The sequence below is a fragment of the Atta cephalotes genome, assembly GCF_000143395.1.
Source record: "Atta cephalotes unplaced genomic scaffold scaffold00085, whole genome shotgun sequence".
Taxonomy (NCBI): Eukaryota; Metazoa; Arthropoda; class Insecta; order Hymenoptera; family Formicidae; genus Atta; species Atta cephalotes.
The window spans coordinates 599011-616885 of record NW_012130149.1 but is presented as its reverse complement, the minus strand read 5'-3'; the positions used below and the strand labels follow the sequence as shown (position 1 = coordinate 616885).

At 37.1% G+C, this 17875-nt stretch overlaps 1 protein-coding gene across 1 annotated transcript in view; it reads right to left on the bottom strand.

Annotated features, from left to right (window-relative positions):
• The window catches only part of LOC105624695 (PDZ domain-containing protein 4), a 197330-nt gene that overhangs the window by 39137 nt on the left and 140318 nt on the right, over nucleotides 1-17875 (bottom strand). The window lies entirely within an intron of this gene.

Genomic DNA, 17875 nt, shown 5'->3' with positions numbered 1-17875 from the left:
TCGTTTGTCTTTCAATGCTCAAACGCATCAATTGCGTTCGATACTGATCGCCTGTGATTGTTTTAGTCGGTTTTAACAGTTCATAATACACTATGCCGAGCTGGTCCCACCAAATACAGAGCATGACTTTGGACGTCAAAATCGTTCTGAAGCGTTGAAACTACACACGACACGTTCTTTCTCTAATAGCGGCCTCACCATAAGTATTTGAGAGCATTCGATGAGCCTCAGCCGCAGATTTCTTCATATTGAAGCAAAAAATTAAAACCTCCCGCAAATGACGAGAATTTGGCTCGTAAACTGACATTTTCAATCGAGAATAACTTTATGATGCAGACACAAATCGACTAATATTTCTATGGGGTTATGTTGACAGATGTCCAAGTTTATTGTATGACGTCTATGATCTATTTATTTCGACCACCACTTACCGCTAAAACCATCTATAGGAAAACGGCGGAAGCAAAGTTGTACACCTAATATATATTTATATGGGGAAAAATAATTATATAATTTGAAATCAATTTTATTTTTATAACACGCTATCCTTGTGTATCCAAGAGTTGTGCGTATTATCAAATCCGAGCCATTTCACATAAATCTTGTCTCCTTTTTTACGCAACACCTTTTCAACTAGATGTACAACGAGATTAATGACATGATGCAACTCATATTCATAGAATCCTCCAGCGATCGATTTTCCATAATCTTCCAGTACGTCACAGAATTAGTTTTCTGTACTTTGACGATTCTAAACACTCGTGGTCCAATTTGTAACCTTTCTCAAAAATTGTCTTGAATTTACTTACACGTACCGAGTCACCCACTTTGAATCGCGGGAGTGTGACGGCCTTTACGTTATTGTATACTGTGTTTAAGAGTTTGTCAGCAATTGTGGGAGTCACATCGATGGATCGCATACTGATAGTTTGATGCTTCCGTTGTATTTAAACACGAGATGCGGTAACAAGTCGATCCATTTATAATTTTCATTGTTACTTAAATTGTTTCCACATATCGTTTTTCAATGTACGATTGAACCATTCAATGACAGATGCCTTCATTATGGAATATGTAGAATAATGATTTATGTTGTGTTTTTTCAGGAATTTTTGCACGTTTGCATTGTAAAATTCTTTTCCCAAATTGGTTTGCAAATTTTTCGGACATCTTCCATCATCTCGAATTATTTTTACGATCGCTGTAACTATCTTATTTTCACTCTTGATTTTCAGTACTCAGTACGGCCTGCGTACTTAATCAATACATCGACGGTGAGAATGTAGTAACAACCTTTGTTGAATCGTGTGTAAGGGCGTACCTCGACCAAATCAGCCTGTCACAGATCACCGTATCAATAAACTATAACACGTCTGCATGGAAAATTTGTTCTTGCTGGAGCGTGCAATTTTTCCACCGTAAGCCACTTTTGGAGGTTTTTCTTCTCAAATATGTTACGTTATGTTATGATTATTGCTGTATATGCGTAAAATATCAAAATTCTTAAATGCAAACGTTATTCATAGGCATTTTGATGTCAACTGACTGTATATCTCGTTTCAATTTATAATAAAGTCAGTTTCTCGAAGCTCCTCGATAATAGACAATATTTCATCATCGTGGGCGTTGTGACCTGTCTGACGCGAGGTCTCAAGCAATTGGAGACGATCCACTAATTCGTTAGGATCGACCCAATAAATATAATTGATTTTATTGTCGTTTAGGATCATGATGCGTAGTATTACATCTTTTCCGACTCTTTTATCTAACTTGTTTAGTTTCCTGCGCATGGCATGCCCGTTCCAAATTGTATTTTACCTGACACCATGGGTGCTATTATATTCTTATATTTGTATCCTTTGCTGCCCATTATTGGATTATCCGCTTTATGACTGCGTCTGTGAGCATTCATTGCCAACAGTATACTTTTATATGCTAGTTTATCATTTTTTGTATAAATAGTATCGTCAGGAATTTTTTAAAAAATTAATTCGTACAAACCAGGTATACCTTTGTACTTTACTCCATCTACGATCATAAAGTCATTAGTGTTTACATCGAAATATTTGTCATCGAGTGTTGTGTCGTTCTCACTAAGGTATAAACATGATCGATTTCTTTTCTCTCTGTTACCATCGAAAAGCATGTTTACATATTTTTGTCCAAGTGCTCCCAATTGATTATGCAACTCACGAACTTGCCGCGCTTGCAATAATGTTTAACTAACGTTTCAGGTGGTTTAAATGTTTCAAACGATTGGGAGTTTCAGAAACGTCTTCGACTGAGGAAATATACGAACGTTCGTACGATAATTCGTGTGATTCAGTCTACGCATAATTGGAATTCGACTAATGTTCGATTCTTTTGTGCATTGTTTTTTAGATGACGATATTAATTGTGAAACCATGAAATTATCCATCCAGAAGTCATCATCATTATCATCTTCATCATCATTAACATCTTTATTATCTTCAGGTTTCCTTTTCTTAATATTATTATCCTTTACAACGTTGACAACTTCTTTCTTAATTGGTTGAGATTTATCATTAGCGTTCTCGACAATCTGTTTTAGAGCTTACATTCGACGAAAGGCTTAAAATGTTTCTTCAATGCTATATCTTGCTCTATTTTGTCGGTTTTTAAAACACGGTATTTTTTACGAATCAATTCACTCATTTTCGCAATTTGTTTCGCTATCCTCTCGCGATCCTTGAACTCTTTGTTATTATCCATGTTGCATTCGAAAGGAAATGTTGTAGTAGACATATTGACAACGACTAATCATGTTAAGATATCATACTCATTAAATCCTTTTCTGTATCTCTTCATAAGCACATTGTCTTTATCTATGACTACGAATCCATACTTTTATTGCCAACAGCAACGACACAGTTCGCAGAAATTCCCGAAAGATAGTATTTACATGATCATTATATACATGTTTCAAATTGGTTTGAACAGAATCAACAGATTTGCATTATCGTGTATAAAGATGCTTCGGCATCTTTGTGTATGTCTGATACAGATAAAAGCAGTCGACATCCGCGTGTCGACTCATCATAAAGTATTCTCTGATCGCGTCTTGCTGGTTGCATGTCACGTCATCGAAAACAAAAATGGAATTTGGAAGCGCCTCGTTCGGTGGATAATATCGTTATTATTGGAGAAATCAATTTCTTCAATTGCAAATTCTCCAATATTTTAGTTGTTGCAATGATTTCGAGTACACGTACACGTTTTCGAAACGTATGCCATGTGGACTTTCCAGCAAACTTATTTGCCGCAGTTCGATGGACCGCAGATGATTCCGCGTATAGAAATCGGCAGCATGTTTCCATGCTTGCGTATTTCTTTTTCAGTCTGTACTTTATTCGACATTAGTCACTTTGATCGTCTGCGATTGTTGAACGAACTTCATATCTTCTCCCTTCACGACACTGGTAATATTGAAAAAAACGACATCGAAAACAGGATATTTATAACAGTGCATAAAGCGAAACTGCTCAGTATTCAAAATACTTCTTATCATGTCGGACAACTGTGATGTACATAATTTAACCGCCAAAGAATTGGAATATTACCGAAAATTATTTTGCTACGAGAATTTAAGAATTATATAGATCAACTGGGACCGATTACCCGCATATAGATTGATTTAGAGGTCAGCAACATCATCGGTGCGTGAAACATTTTAATTTGCCCTGCCATCGATCGCATATTGATGGTCCGGCGCCGCTAATAAGAAATTGTAGCAAACAGTTAACAACAAAGGCGGTTTTTTAAATTACGCGATAAATTTTATTTCCAATTGAGTTGCATATCCCCGGATGTTAATTTCGTGATCCAGATATTTAGAAAAGCGATTGATTAGAGGCGATCGAGATATTAATTCGTTGGACGCGGTGTGTCGCAAACACGACATAACTCATTCGCGGAACAAAGATCTCACGAAACGACACATAGCTGACAAAATACTCGCTGAGAAAGCGCGGAAACAGAACTTATCGCGAAAGATTCGACTCTTGGAGAGAGAGAGAGAGAGCTGCTGCCACAGCGTTGGGCCACAGCAGCTATAAAAGCTAAAACGAAAATTGGAATGGGCATGAAAACGAAGAAAAAAAAACCGACGGAAAAACGAATATTATTGATAGCAAAACGTGGCGATATCTTATCTATTCTACCGCTATTGGGAGTCTTCGGCTCGTTGGTCAGGAGTCGCAAAAGCTACTAAATGATAATAAAGCCGCAACATCAGTTGGAAGAACTGAAACGTCATAATCACGTCATGGAGTTTACCTCCATACAAGCTTGGACATGGAGTCACAACGGAAAAAATAAAAAAGGTTAAAAAAAAACGCTAAATATATATATATATATGATATATTCGATAGCGACGATAATTGAGACTCTGATTAGATGCTAATTACGAAGATATAGATTCTTAACATAAATTAGAGGTTATTAATACTGTACGATGTGGAAAACATCGTTAAAAATTGTGCGTTACAGAATGTATTTAACGAACGTATTTAAAATATACAACTGGTCTCAACGCCAGAAAAAAAATATATGAAGTTTGAAAAATAAAGTATGAGATTTTTTTTAATGCATTTTAATTCCTTTCCCCTATTTCTATAATTAAGAATTTATCAATAATGGTAATTGTTCGATAATATGTATATAGTTTAATAAGTGTTTGATAGTTCTCTCAATAATGACTCGATAATTAGGAACGCTTGATCATTTGTATTATTAAACACATTATCAGTTAAATTAAAATTATTGCCGAGTCATATTATTAAAAAAATCATAAATATCATATCTATTTAATAAAATCATGTGCAAAAGAAGAAAAGAAAAGAGAGCACAACGGGAGGAAGATAGAGCGCAAATAATATGTACAGGACTGCGACGGGTGGAAGAGAGAGAATTGCATCCTACAATGGTTAGGAGAGAGAGAAGGTAATAATTTAAAGAGAGAACGCAACGGGTGAAAAAGAGAAGGAACAAACTCTCTCTTTCTCTCTAATATGGATCCTAATGACGCGTTTCCTCTCCATCAAACCCAGCATCTGACTTCGCCCTCTCCTCCTGAGCGACACTAGAGCCATCTACTGCTGTATCCATGAGGTAGAATCTTCCTTATTATCCTACTTATATTCAATTGTTATTTTTCTTTATTTGTAACATTCGATAGGTATTAAAACGTTGACCTAATTATAAGATGAATTTAGCATTCTCCGGAATGTCAATACTGCTAAAGTTGATCAATCAGTTACTGTTTATGTTATTTAACTTATAATCGAAAACAAATTTCTCCGGACTGATATTTACATGATGTGTAACAATAGAAATATCGTCTCTAATCGTCTTGTGTTGCAATATTATTAATTTTAATTGGAACAAATTCTTTGTGACAATCTCCAATAAGTGGTTTTGTAATGGCAATACTATAAGTAATATTTTTAATATTTTCATTGTGAGCACGCAATTTAGCCGACCGTAAGTCGGCAGATAATTAAACTCAAATTTTATTCAAAAATTATTACGTATAGAATTGAATGACGCTAATAGACAACTATCACATGTACGATATTAACTTTTTACTAACTATACAACTATGAACTCGCCTCTTCCGTTTGATATTTGTTGTGCGTTTTTCTGTCGGCAAAAAATTAATTTTAACAAAAATTGGGACAAAGAAAATTACAATATTAATAAAAAAATCGATAACTTAAGGTCTGCTAATGTAATACTAAATTTGAAGGATTACAATGATAAAATGTACGAAATTTTGTCTGACAAAAATACTTACAAATGATAAAAAAAGATCCTATTAGTAAATTGACGATGGAAATGCGTACACTTTTAATACGTTGAAGAACTAGGGTATATTGATCAATCCACATATAAAAAATTGTATATCGGACAGAGATTTATCAAAATCTTATGAGTTCTCTAAAGTACATAACGATTACCCTTTAAGAATGATAGTCAGTTGCATAAACAGTCCTCTCTTCAATTTAACCACCTTTCTAAAAGATAGAAGATTATTGATAAAAGCATTAAAAACAATTTTGTTATATTAGTAGGGGAATTCTAACCCAGAGGTGTTGAAGGGCGGGGGAGGTACCCGCGGCGCGGGGGGGAACGTCATAGGGAGGGGAAGGAGTGATGTCACTAGGCGAAGTGATGTTACAGGGGGAGAGGAATGGAAATGACGTTGCAGGAGATGACATCATTAGGCAAGAGGGATTACATCACAAGGGGAAGGAAGGAGATAGATGACGTCACAGGAAGGTGATGTTACAGCAGGGGGGGAGGAGGGAATGACGTTACAAAAGGTGCCGACATTAGGAGAGGGGGAAACGATGCGGAGGACTAGGATATCTCGGGTACAGGAAATTATGTAGCCGGAAATTACGTAGCGGGAAATTATGTAGCGGGAACTTGCGTCGCGATGAAGACGTAGCGCGGGATCAATAGCCACCGGGCGCAGTCCGTCACCGGTTCCTATCACCGTCTTCGGACGCGATCTGCTGACCCTCGCCGCCGCCTCCGGATGCGATTCGCCGATCTCCTCCACCAGGCGCAACCCTCACCGGACAGTACATACTATATATATATACTACCATTTTTCCTCTTATGTGTCGTCCTGTTCTCGCGGAATATTTTATTTATTTATTATGTTACATTATATATTTTATTTTATTTTTTATAATTATTCGCACTGCGCGATGATATGGTTGCATAATACAATACAGCTGAGATATGAACGATTAATTACAGAGATATTTTTACTTTAAATTTACATTTTTTTTCATATAATGCATTATAAACAATATTATCCACAATATATACTATCAATTTATATTCAATATATGAATTTTTTTATCGTAAATCCTACGCAAAGTATCTATAGCATCGCTATTATTATTTATATTGTACAGTTTTGACGTAAATGAGTCACAAAATATTTAAATTTAAATAAATATTTAAATTTGTCGCTTATAATATTAGTATATTATAACATAAATCAAAATATACGTGCTGAACACATTGTTTCGAGTTCAAGCATAAAAAATATAGTCAACGATTTTATATATAAATACTTAAAGATAATTTCACATTGTCAACATAATGTATTTTAACAAGTTCAATGTCAAGATCTAGTAACATTATTTTCGATGACGTAGATGACTGCACCAATTGTTGAATATTTACCCGTTTTTCGAAGAACGTTGTCCACGTAACATACGGCAGGATGATACCGTTGGCTCGGATATCACCAATTTCTATATGAAGGGTTAGACTCAACGACGATTCTAATCTTCAAAAATTAAATCATCAATGTCAACGCTAATGGTCTTGTCAAAATGATATGAGAAGACGCGCTGTGATGGAGAAGAACAAAAATAAGCAATATATAGAGAAAACAGTCTTTACAAACAAATATAATTGGAATATTTATTTGCTCGACTCATGTTGAACGTATGAATTCATAGCGCTGAAGATCACTGAAAAACCAATCTGTCTGAGCGACTGATGCAGTATCATCGCTCCAATATTTATTTAAATCTTATCTTCTCAACAATTTTTTTGTAACAAGAGATTTTTAGAGATCTCCGGCGATGACATTAATGTAATGTGACACCGCAAATTTGCAAGATTCAATATGACATTGTTAGCGTAATATAAGAAATTTTTTTCAAGGACATTAACATATTTTGACTATGACATCATCAATGTAATATAATATAACGCCTGCAAAAATGCAACATTTGCAATTTCATCAAAGTATAGCTGTTTTGTTTGCGTAATTTAAGATTTTTTTCAGGGCATGAGATGTCTGATATCATTAATAAAAATAGCGCATATAATATAAAAATGACAAGACTTAGTCAAATAAGTCATTAGTCAATTCAACAGCGCAGTTGATAACATGGATTTGGTTCGGCAAGCTGCTTAATACAAGAGAAGAGTATAGCGCATGAGAACAGCGACGAATTTATAGAATCATTGAGGAGCAGAGCTGTATCAAACGCGATTATCAATCGGTAATAGATCGCATCACTGATCGCGCGGCTCGAGAGTCTGAAGGAATCTGTGCGTGGAAGATTCGTGCATGTGGATGTCGGATACGGATTCCGTTGGCGCATCATCAAAACGGCGTTCAAAAGCCGTTCTGATAGACGCGGTGATAAACTCTAAACATATCGAGCCTCGCCGATTCCTCGAAGACGCGAGCGAAATTATGCTCGAGCATAATGTAATGTAACGATATGATTCTATAAAAATAAACACTGTTTTTAATGGCGAGTTCGTGGCGGGTGATAAAAATATCGTCGCGAACAAAAATATCGTTACCCGGAACTATGGATCAATATATCAACGCACCGATTTGCACAAGTGATATGCGTCTACGTCATCGAGCTTATCTTATCATCGCTGGAAGAGTTTTAGGAACGCGATAGCGGATGGGTTTATTATCGCGTATACTGAATTTAACGGTGAACGCGAATAAGCACTCCTCTGCGCGTGGGATGTCATACCTCTCAAGAGAAATCATGTTAAAGAGAGCAGTAATCAACGTGCAAACTGCGGACAATGCATGTTTCGCATGGTCTGTCGCTCTATACCTGGCTCAAAAATTTATACATCAATACATCTTGCGAGAATCGAATTTCCAATGAGTTGAGTCAAATTAAGAAATTTGAAATGACATTTTCATTAACATCTACACCACAATGAAAGGAGATAGTGCTGACCAATTACGATTCACTGACCGAAAGAGGACCAAACACGTATCTCTTGTACGTGGAGGATGACAACGTTAGACATTTTGCGCTGATCAAAGACTTGTCCCGCCATGTGAGATCGCAGATTACTAGAAACAAGAACAGAAAATATTTCTGCGATAGATACGTAATAATAATAATAATAATAATAATAATAATAATAATAATATTAGGAGTACAAATTAGTTCGGTCCGTTTTTTATGCATTTATTTCAAAACAAAATAAATGAACAGATCAATTAAAGTATTGATCAATTAAAGTATCGCTGCCTACTATTTTTTCCCATCTCTCAGGCAATTTTCGAATTCCATCTCGAAAAAATAACTCGTCTTTGGAGGCGATCCAATTTTCGAGCTAATTTTCGATTTCTGCGAAAGAAATGAACCGGTGACTTGCTGCATCCTTCGGAATAACCAGTAATCAGAAGGAGCAATGTCCGGAGAATACGGCGGGTGCGGTAAAACATCCCATTTGAGAGTTTCCAAATATTTTTTTACGACTTTAGCGACTGAGGCCGAGCATTGTCATGAAGAAGAATAACTTTATTATGTCTTTGCTTGTATTCCGGCCAGGTTTCAGCAGCTCATAGTAAACAAGACCTTTTTGGTCCCACCAGCTAGAGCATGATCTTTGAACTATGAATGTTCGGCCATGTTGATGTTGAGGTCGATGGCAACAATTGACCGGGCTTAGCGTAGTATTTTTTTTCTTGGGATTGTCGTAGAATATCCACTTCTCATTTCCAGTCACAATCCGATGCAAAAAATCTTTTCTCTGTTGTCTTTGAATTAGCTGTTCGCAAGTGAAAAATCGCTTTTCAACGTTTCTCGGTTTCAGTTCATAAGGCACCCAATTTCCTTGTTTTTGAATCATTCTCATGGCTCTCAATCGTACAGAAACGGCTTGTTGAGTTGATTCTGCAAGTTCCTCTCGCGTTTGACTCTGATCTTCTTCGAGTAATGTCTCTAATTCTTCGTCTTCGAATTTTTTTGGCTGTCCAGAGCGAGGCTTGTTTTCAACGCTGAAATCTCCATCCTTGAAACGTCGAAACCATTCCCTACATGATTCATCAGTTGGAACAATGTCACCATAAACTTCGACAAGCATTCGATGAGCTTTAGCCGCATTTTTCTTTCAATTAAAGCAAAAAATCAAAACCTCCCGCAAATGCTGTTTGGTTAACATAAAATTCGACATTTCAAACACAATAAAAATCAAGGTTTTTATACGAAATTCAAAGCGAACTGAATATTTTTAACCTCTCTGAAACCGGCAAAATTAGCTGTTATTATGAACCATTCATAACAGCTGGAGTCATCTTTAGGGAAACGAACCGAACTAATTTGTACTCCCAATAATAATAATAACAATAATAATAATAATTATATATATAATATAATATATATATAATATAATATATAATATAATATTTTTTTCAGATGCTACTTTAGCTCGAGTGCTAAATTGGAGATCCACAGCGAGGACTGTGGAAAACTAAACGATTGTACAATCAGATTACCGAGCGAGGATGATAAGTGGCTGAGTTTCGACAACCACTGCAGGAAGGAACACCCGTTCATCGTTTATGCCGACCTGGAGTGTGCATTGGAAAAGACGGATGGGAATTCTGAATCAACTACATGTATCATCATCACAATGTGTTTAGGATACTACGTACACTGCTCGTACGAGCTAACTGTCGAGCTATCGTTTTCGTGATAAGGACTGTATAGCGTGGTTTACTGAAGAACTCAGAAATTTGATGCACAGTGCACAATCTATAATTTCGGCTAACGTATCCACAGATTTCACGCGAGATGATTGGCAAAAATATAACAGCGCTACGCACTGCCACGTGTGCGAGAAACCGTTTGCACCTGACGATACGCGAGTATGCGATCATGGCCACTTAACCGGATGATACAGAGGCCCCATACACTCAAATTGTAATCTAAATTATAGGGATTCGCATTGCATATTCGTAGTTTTCCATAACTTATCAGGCTACGATACGCATTTCGTCATCAAAGATATTGCCACCGTGTACGAAGGCCATGTTGATCTTTTACCGATAACTAAAGAAAAATATATCTCGTTTACTAAACAATAATACCAAAATTGATAAAAAAAAGTTGTATAAAATTATGGTTTATAGATTCATACAGATTCCTCGTTTCTAGTTTGGACAAATTGGCGTCTTTTCTCAGTGAAGATAAAGCTATGGATATTGCAACATGAATTTTGCAATTTATCAGAAGAAAATTTTAATCTTTTGACGAAAGGGTGTCTTTCCGTAAGAGTACTTTGACTGTGTCGAAAAGTTGGATAAGCTGTATTTACTGCCTTGCGAGTCGTTTTATATTCATTGACAGACATTGACACGATATCTGAGAACGCTTACGCGCACGCCATCACGTGTGGTAATGGTTTTCCATCCGAACATTCGCTGAATAGCGACTTATATCTAAAAAATTGTTGGCCGACGTCTTTGAAAATTTCTGCGACAGTTGTGTCGCGAATTATGAGTTCGATCTCGCATATTATTACATCTTACCGGGCTTCATATGGGATGCCATGTTAAAACATACTGATATAAGATTTAAATTGAACAAACATTGGTCATATTTTGATATAGTCAAGCGCGGTATACGCAGTGGTCTGAGTCAGTGTTCGAACAGATACGCGCGAGTCAATAACAAATACATGCCGTCGTACGATCCATCGAAACTTATCATCGTACTTAATGTATGACATCAACAATCTATATGTCAATCATTGCCTTACGTCGATTTTCGATGAGTCGACGACGTGCCAAATTTTGATTTTATGACCATCGCATTAGATTCGACAGACTATATTCTTGAGGTGGACGCGGAGTACCCATAACATCTTCATAATGCGTACACTGACCTACCATTCTGTCCAGCGAGAAATCCGGCAAGCGCGATGACAAGCTTCTCGCAGCATTATGCGATAAACAACGATACGTCATACATTATATAACCTGCAGCAGTGTACTCGTCACGGTCTCCGTCTATCACAAAAGTTCACCGTATACCATACTGCAATTTGCGCAATCTCCATGGCTACGCGATTATATAGAACTAAACACAAAATTTAGAACTTTGGCCAAAAATGATTTTGAAAAATATGTATACAAACTTTTGAATAACACAGTTTGGCAAAACCATGGAGAACGTACGCGATCGCGTCGACATAAAGTTATTAATAGGAAGGCAGATATGGTGCAATGATCGCGAAACAAAATTTTTACAACCGTAACGTCTTTTCGGAGAATTTGGTTGCGATAGAACTGCGTAAGCTCGAGGTGAAGTTTGACAAACCGATATACATGGGTATGTGTATATATACCACGTGTATCCTGGACATATCCAAGACGTATATTTCACTACGAGTATATGGCACCATTGTTTCGCGAAAAATGAAAAATGATGTATACTGATACTGATACTAGCCTCATATACCATATAGAATGTGAAAATGTCTACGATATCATAAAACGCGATATAAGTAGATTTGACGAATGATTATTTGAGCGACTGATGCGTATGACATTTCGTTCATGAATAAAAAGTTCCTGACCTTATGAAAGACGAGAACAAGTGCCATGACTGAATTCGTTCGAGCTTAGAGCGAAAATGTATGCCTTGCGTGTGGAAGGAAAGAAGGATATGAAGAAGGCAAAGGGCGTCAAGAGCAATGTTGTAGCTAGGATTATAATATTCGAGAATTACATGTGGTGCTTGAATGGCGCAATTGAAATGACGCGCAGACAGTCATGCATAAGATCCAAATTGCACGAAGTGTACACGATATCAGAAACAAAAATTGCTCTAAGTCCGCATAACAATAAGCGGTATATCGTACCCTGTTCCACCGACACGCCATGGGGGCATTACCAAAGTAAATAAAACACATTTGTATTGTATGGTATGTTTAATATGTATATAATATGTATTGTATAATATATATCCTATGTGTAATATGTAAAATATAGTATAATATGTATATAACATAGTATGTATATTATGTAAATACAATATGTATATGATATTAATATTATATGTTTAATACGTATTTATATTTTTATAATAAATATACATTTTTTTATAACACATTGTCTTTATGTATCTACGAATTGTGCGAATTGTCAAATCCCAACCATTTCACGTAAACCTCGTTCCCCCTTTTGCGCAATACCTTTTCGTTGGGATTGTCCAATGGAGTCCAATCTTATTATCATTTAATGTTATCATACGGGATAAATCCACCCTTTTGTTTATTCCTGTTCTATTTTTTTGTTTATTCCTGTTTTTTACCCGATACCAATAACGCTATTATGTTCTTATATCTGTATCCTTTACTTGACTATTACTTGATTATTCGCGAGCTATAAGCGCCGGTGAGCATTTGTCGTCAGCAGAATGCTTCTGTAGGTCTGTACGTCATCACAGATACTTTTGGGAAATTCATGAAAATTAACTCGTACAAGCCCGGCGTTCCATCATATCTTTTTCCATCTATAATTATATTGTCGTTTTTGTATAAGATGATACGTTTGTCACCAAGTATCGTTCCCTCATCACTAAAATAAATTCCATACACAATGTCTATATTGATGGATTCTTACCGCTCAGGACTGTTTTCAGATATTTCTGTCCCAACAGACTATAGTTCACATGCAGCTTTTCTTGCCCTCAGACGTTTGAAGCATATGTTGAATAGATGTTATGAGTGGTTCATTTACAACCTCGAAAATTTCTTCGACGGTGGAAGCGTCATACGATAAATCACGAGGTTGTATTATTTCAGACACTTCGTTCAAAGTAGATGATACGGTTTTCGATTGATTTCTCAGGCCTGTATAGGATTGTCGTACAAAACATTAGGTCGTTTTGTTTTAGGTTTTGGTTTCTCATCTTCTCCCGAAAAGAATGTTTCAGTCATAACAGGATCCTTGGAGGATTCAACAGTGTTTTCAACAATTTGTTTCAGCAATTTGTTTCGATAATAGGTTTGAAGTGTCTCTCCAATGCGATACCCTCCTTCATTTTATCAGTCTTCAAAGCGCGGCACTTTTTGCGAATCGAATCACTCGTTTTCACAATCTCCTTAGCTATCTTTTCGCGATCTTTGCTGTTGTCTTTGCCATGTCAACGTATCGAGGTTAATTGATCACATCACGGTATTATAAAGTCATTAAATCCTTTTTTGTATCGCCCATCGGTAAGCGCACTTGTCAATCACTAGAAATCCATACTTTTGCTGCCAACATTTACGACATAAATCGCAGAAATCTTCATAAGACATATCAGTATTCATGTGATCGCGTTTCAGATTGGTATCATCCTGTTTGAACAGGAACAATAGATTTGCATTGTCGCTTATAAGGTACTTTGACGTACCTTTGCGTACGTCCGACAGAGATAGAAGCAGTCGACATCCGCGTGTCATCTCAATTGTAAAGATTCTCTTAAAAAAATTCTCTTAAAAAAATTCTCTCGCGACCTGCTTGCACATGTTACGTCATCAAAGATAAAGATGGAATTCGGAAGCGCTCAATGGAATGACGTCGCTGTTATTGGAGAACTGATTTCCTCGATTGGTGCTAACAAATTCGCCAGGTATCGAAATTTCGGTTGTTGTAATGATTTCGAATACATATACACGTTCTCGAATCGTACACTGTGCACACTTTTCAACAGGCTTATCAACACGTTCGTCCTGTCACAAAATAGTCTGCAGATGACAGCACAGTATAGATGTGACAGTACAGATGCAGGTAGCATGTTGCCATGCTTGAGCATCTCTTTATCAGTTTGCACTTTGCCATCAAGATTTGTCACTTTGATCACTCGCGATTGGCGCACGAACCGCATATTTTCTCTTTCCAAAATACTGAAAAACGATATCGCGAACAGGCTTATTTATAGAACTGTGTAGAGCGAAATCGATCGAAATGTTTCTCGTTGTGGATGATCTGCACAATTTAACCTAAAAAAAACTGGAATACATATCGAAAATTGTACTGCTGCGAGAATTTGAAAATTGCATAGATCTGTTATAGGATAGATTACCTGAACATATACGCGCAGATTCGGAGATACGATGATATTATCGGTGCCTGAAGCATTACAATTTACCGAGTGATCAAACGCATTTCGACGGTCCGGCGTTTTCAATAAAGAATTGCAGCGAATGTCATCGAGAGGCTTGTTAATCGTGCGATAAACATGCTTCCTTTCAAACTACATATTCCAGGATATCAGTTTTGTAGTCCGGGAACGTGATTGGAGAAGCGACTGACTAGAAGTGATCAAGGAATTATCATTGGATGCTGCAATTGTCGCGAGCACGATATGGCGTATTCGCACAGCAACGATCTCGCTCGAACAACATGTGGCTGACAATATACTCGCCAAGAAAGCGCGGAAACATTACCGCGAAGGCTTCAACCTCTCTCTGAGCGAAGCTCTCAGAGAGAGATCCGCAGCCACAGCAGTTTGGGCAGCTACGAAGGTCAAAACGAAGATTTATAACAATATAGATTTGAACAAGGAAGAAAAGGAAGAGCAAATGGATCCTTCCAACGCGGCAGCGTCCTGCCAATTCTATCGCTGTTCTTGGATCATTGATTGGCGGGAGTCACCAAGGCAATAAACGATAACAAAGCAGCGCAGCGTCAGCTGGAAGAACTGCAACGTCATAATCGCACCATGGAAGACCACGGCGTTTATCTCTACAAGCGTAAACAAGGTATCGCACGTAGAAAAAAAATGTCGATGAAACGTTAAAAATGTCGAGGGGAGTAACTACCGATGTGCAATTGCAACAACTTGCAGACCGTATGCGCATTTCATATTTTAAAATATTTTTATGCATACTACATTATCGAACGAAGGAGTACGTTAAAACGAGACAGTATCATAAATCTGGACAATGCCGAGGATCTAGTATGCATTAGATAGCATATGCGAAAAGAGGAAATTGCGTCATGTACTTTGACAGTTTCGGCAATCTTCGATCACCGAAGGAACTTGAATGGTATCTTGGCAAACAGTATAATCGAGTACAATCGCACGCCTCATCAACACACACAGTCAGTGTAATGACAGTCAGAATAATTGCGGGCAGCTTTGTCTACAATTTCTTCGAACGGTTGATAAGCAGTTTAAGGACTGACATTGCACTATTTAACTTAACTCGTTTGAAACATGTCGCTGATGTTTACGCTAACTGGCAAGAGTAGCGTCCTCGCCGTGAGCTATTTTCCAGATTTGAATGACGGCGATTACGAGTTCGATCTGACGGATTTTGAAACGTACTATATTTTAGCCAATGTAAATTTAACAAACAACAAGTTTTACTATGTACCAAGCAAATTGGCATTCCTGAAGGATCGAACTGTGACATAGAGTGGTATCTGAAACGTGAAATTTTATGTTCTCATGATATGAAAAGCAAGAAGGATAAAAAGTTCCCGAGTTCTGATTATTCACGCCAACAATAATACGATGAGAAATGAGATCAAATGCGCCCATCGGATAAATTTTGCAAAACCTTAACATTGGCTCGCTGAGATTTTCGTCGCATCGTGTGCTGGAGCCGCGACAGTGACATGAGTCGAATGTGCCGATAAATATCAATGTGAATATCATACGTATCGAGTGCAACGTGACTGTGGATATATACAGCAACAATAAGTACGTGCACATGATATACGAATTTTCGCCGAGCGTGCCGCCGGGATATAAAATATCGGAAAGGCCGACGCAGATCATTCATCTTCCGATCGTTGCACGGAGCATTATGGATCTGATGATTCGCGTGGCGAACCAAGATAGTCGATTGCTTGATTTTCGCGGAGACGAGATCACAGTTAGATTGCATGTACGGCGGTGCCGATATGCTAATGCTTGTGCTGAACGAACAGACGAGAGATGCATCTTTTACTGAAAAGTTTACACTTGAAAAAAACTCACTGCACCCAACGTTGCATTTTTAAAATCATTAAGTTTCATCGTACAAAATAATATCCCGAATATTATCGATTTTTGATGATCGCATCAAGTTTGAGACTCACACGTACAATCCATACATCAACACTACGTTTGGGCATAGCGATGAAATACGGATACCCATACAGTAGCAAGATTTGTACATGTTGCCTTGCAACAGTTTTCTCTACATCGAAAGATTGATGGTAAAGAAGAAAAACGATCAAATATCGATGATGCTTGGAAATAATTACGTGGCGTTCATGTTTGATGAAATTCGATATGAATACTCAATGGTGAAGATCGCACTAGAAACGTTGGAATTACCAGTACCATCAAGAATTATGCGTCAATGATATTATAATAAAGCTTTGATTGTCTTGAACGCAGGATGAAACTCTAGATCCCACATGGAGGAATTATACCTTAATTTTTTCGTGCCGCTCAACACTGCTGTTGAGCTTTTGCGAGGATTACAAACGCGTGATCGTCAACGCTCGCCACGAATTGATTTTGATACAATCGCGCAACGATTACAATTGCTTGGTGGGAAACTTCCTGTGACGAAATCCCATACAACGAGGCGAAACGCCTGATCAATCATGGCGGCTGTATTTGAAGATGCTATGGTGTACGTTAAGGGACGCGAGAAACGAAGTTGGCTGTGGAACTTGCTTCTGTATGATGGAGAAGAACGCATGTACATTGAAATCTTAGATGCAGTTTACGAAGACATAGAATCTTTAACTAATCTGGATGATTGTAATACTATACGATGTGATAGACACGCTAAGAATTGTGTTTTACAAAATGTATTTAAAATATTTAACTGGTGATTGCGATGCCAGGAAAAATTGTAAGATTTTTAATAAAATGTATATTATATCACATTAATATGTTTTTATTTCCGCTACCCTGACCAGTAGACTTGTAAATAAATAAATAAATAAATGAATAAGTAAATAAATAAATAAATTATATATATTTATATATATATATATATATATATATATATGAGAGAGAGAGAGAGAGAGAGAGAGAGAGAGAGAGAGAGAGAG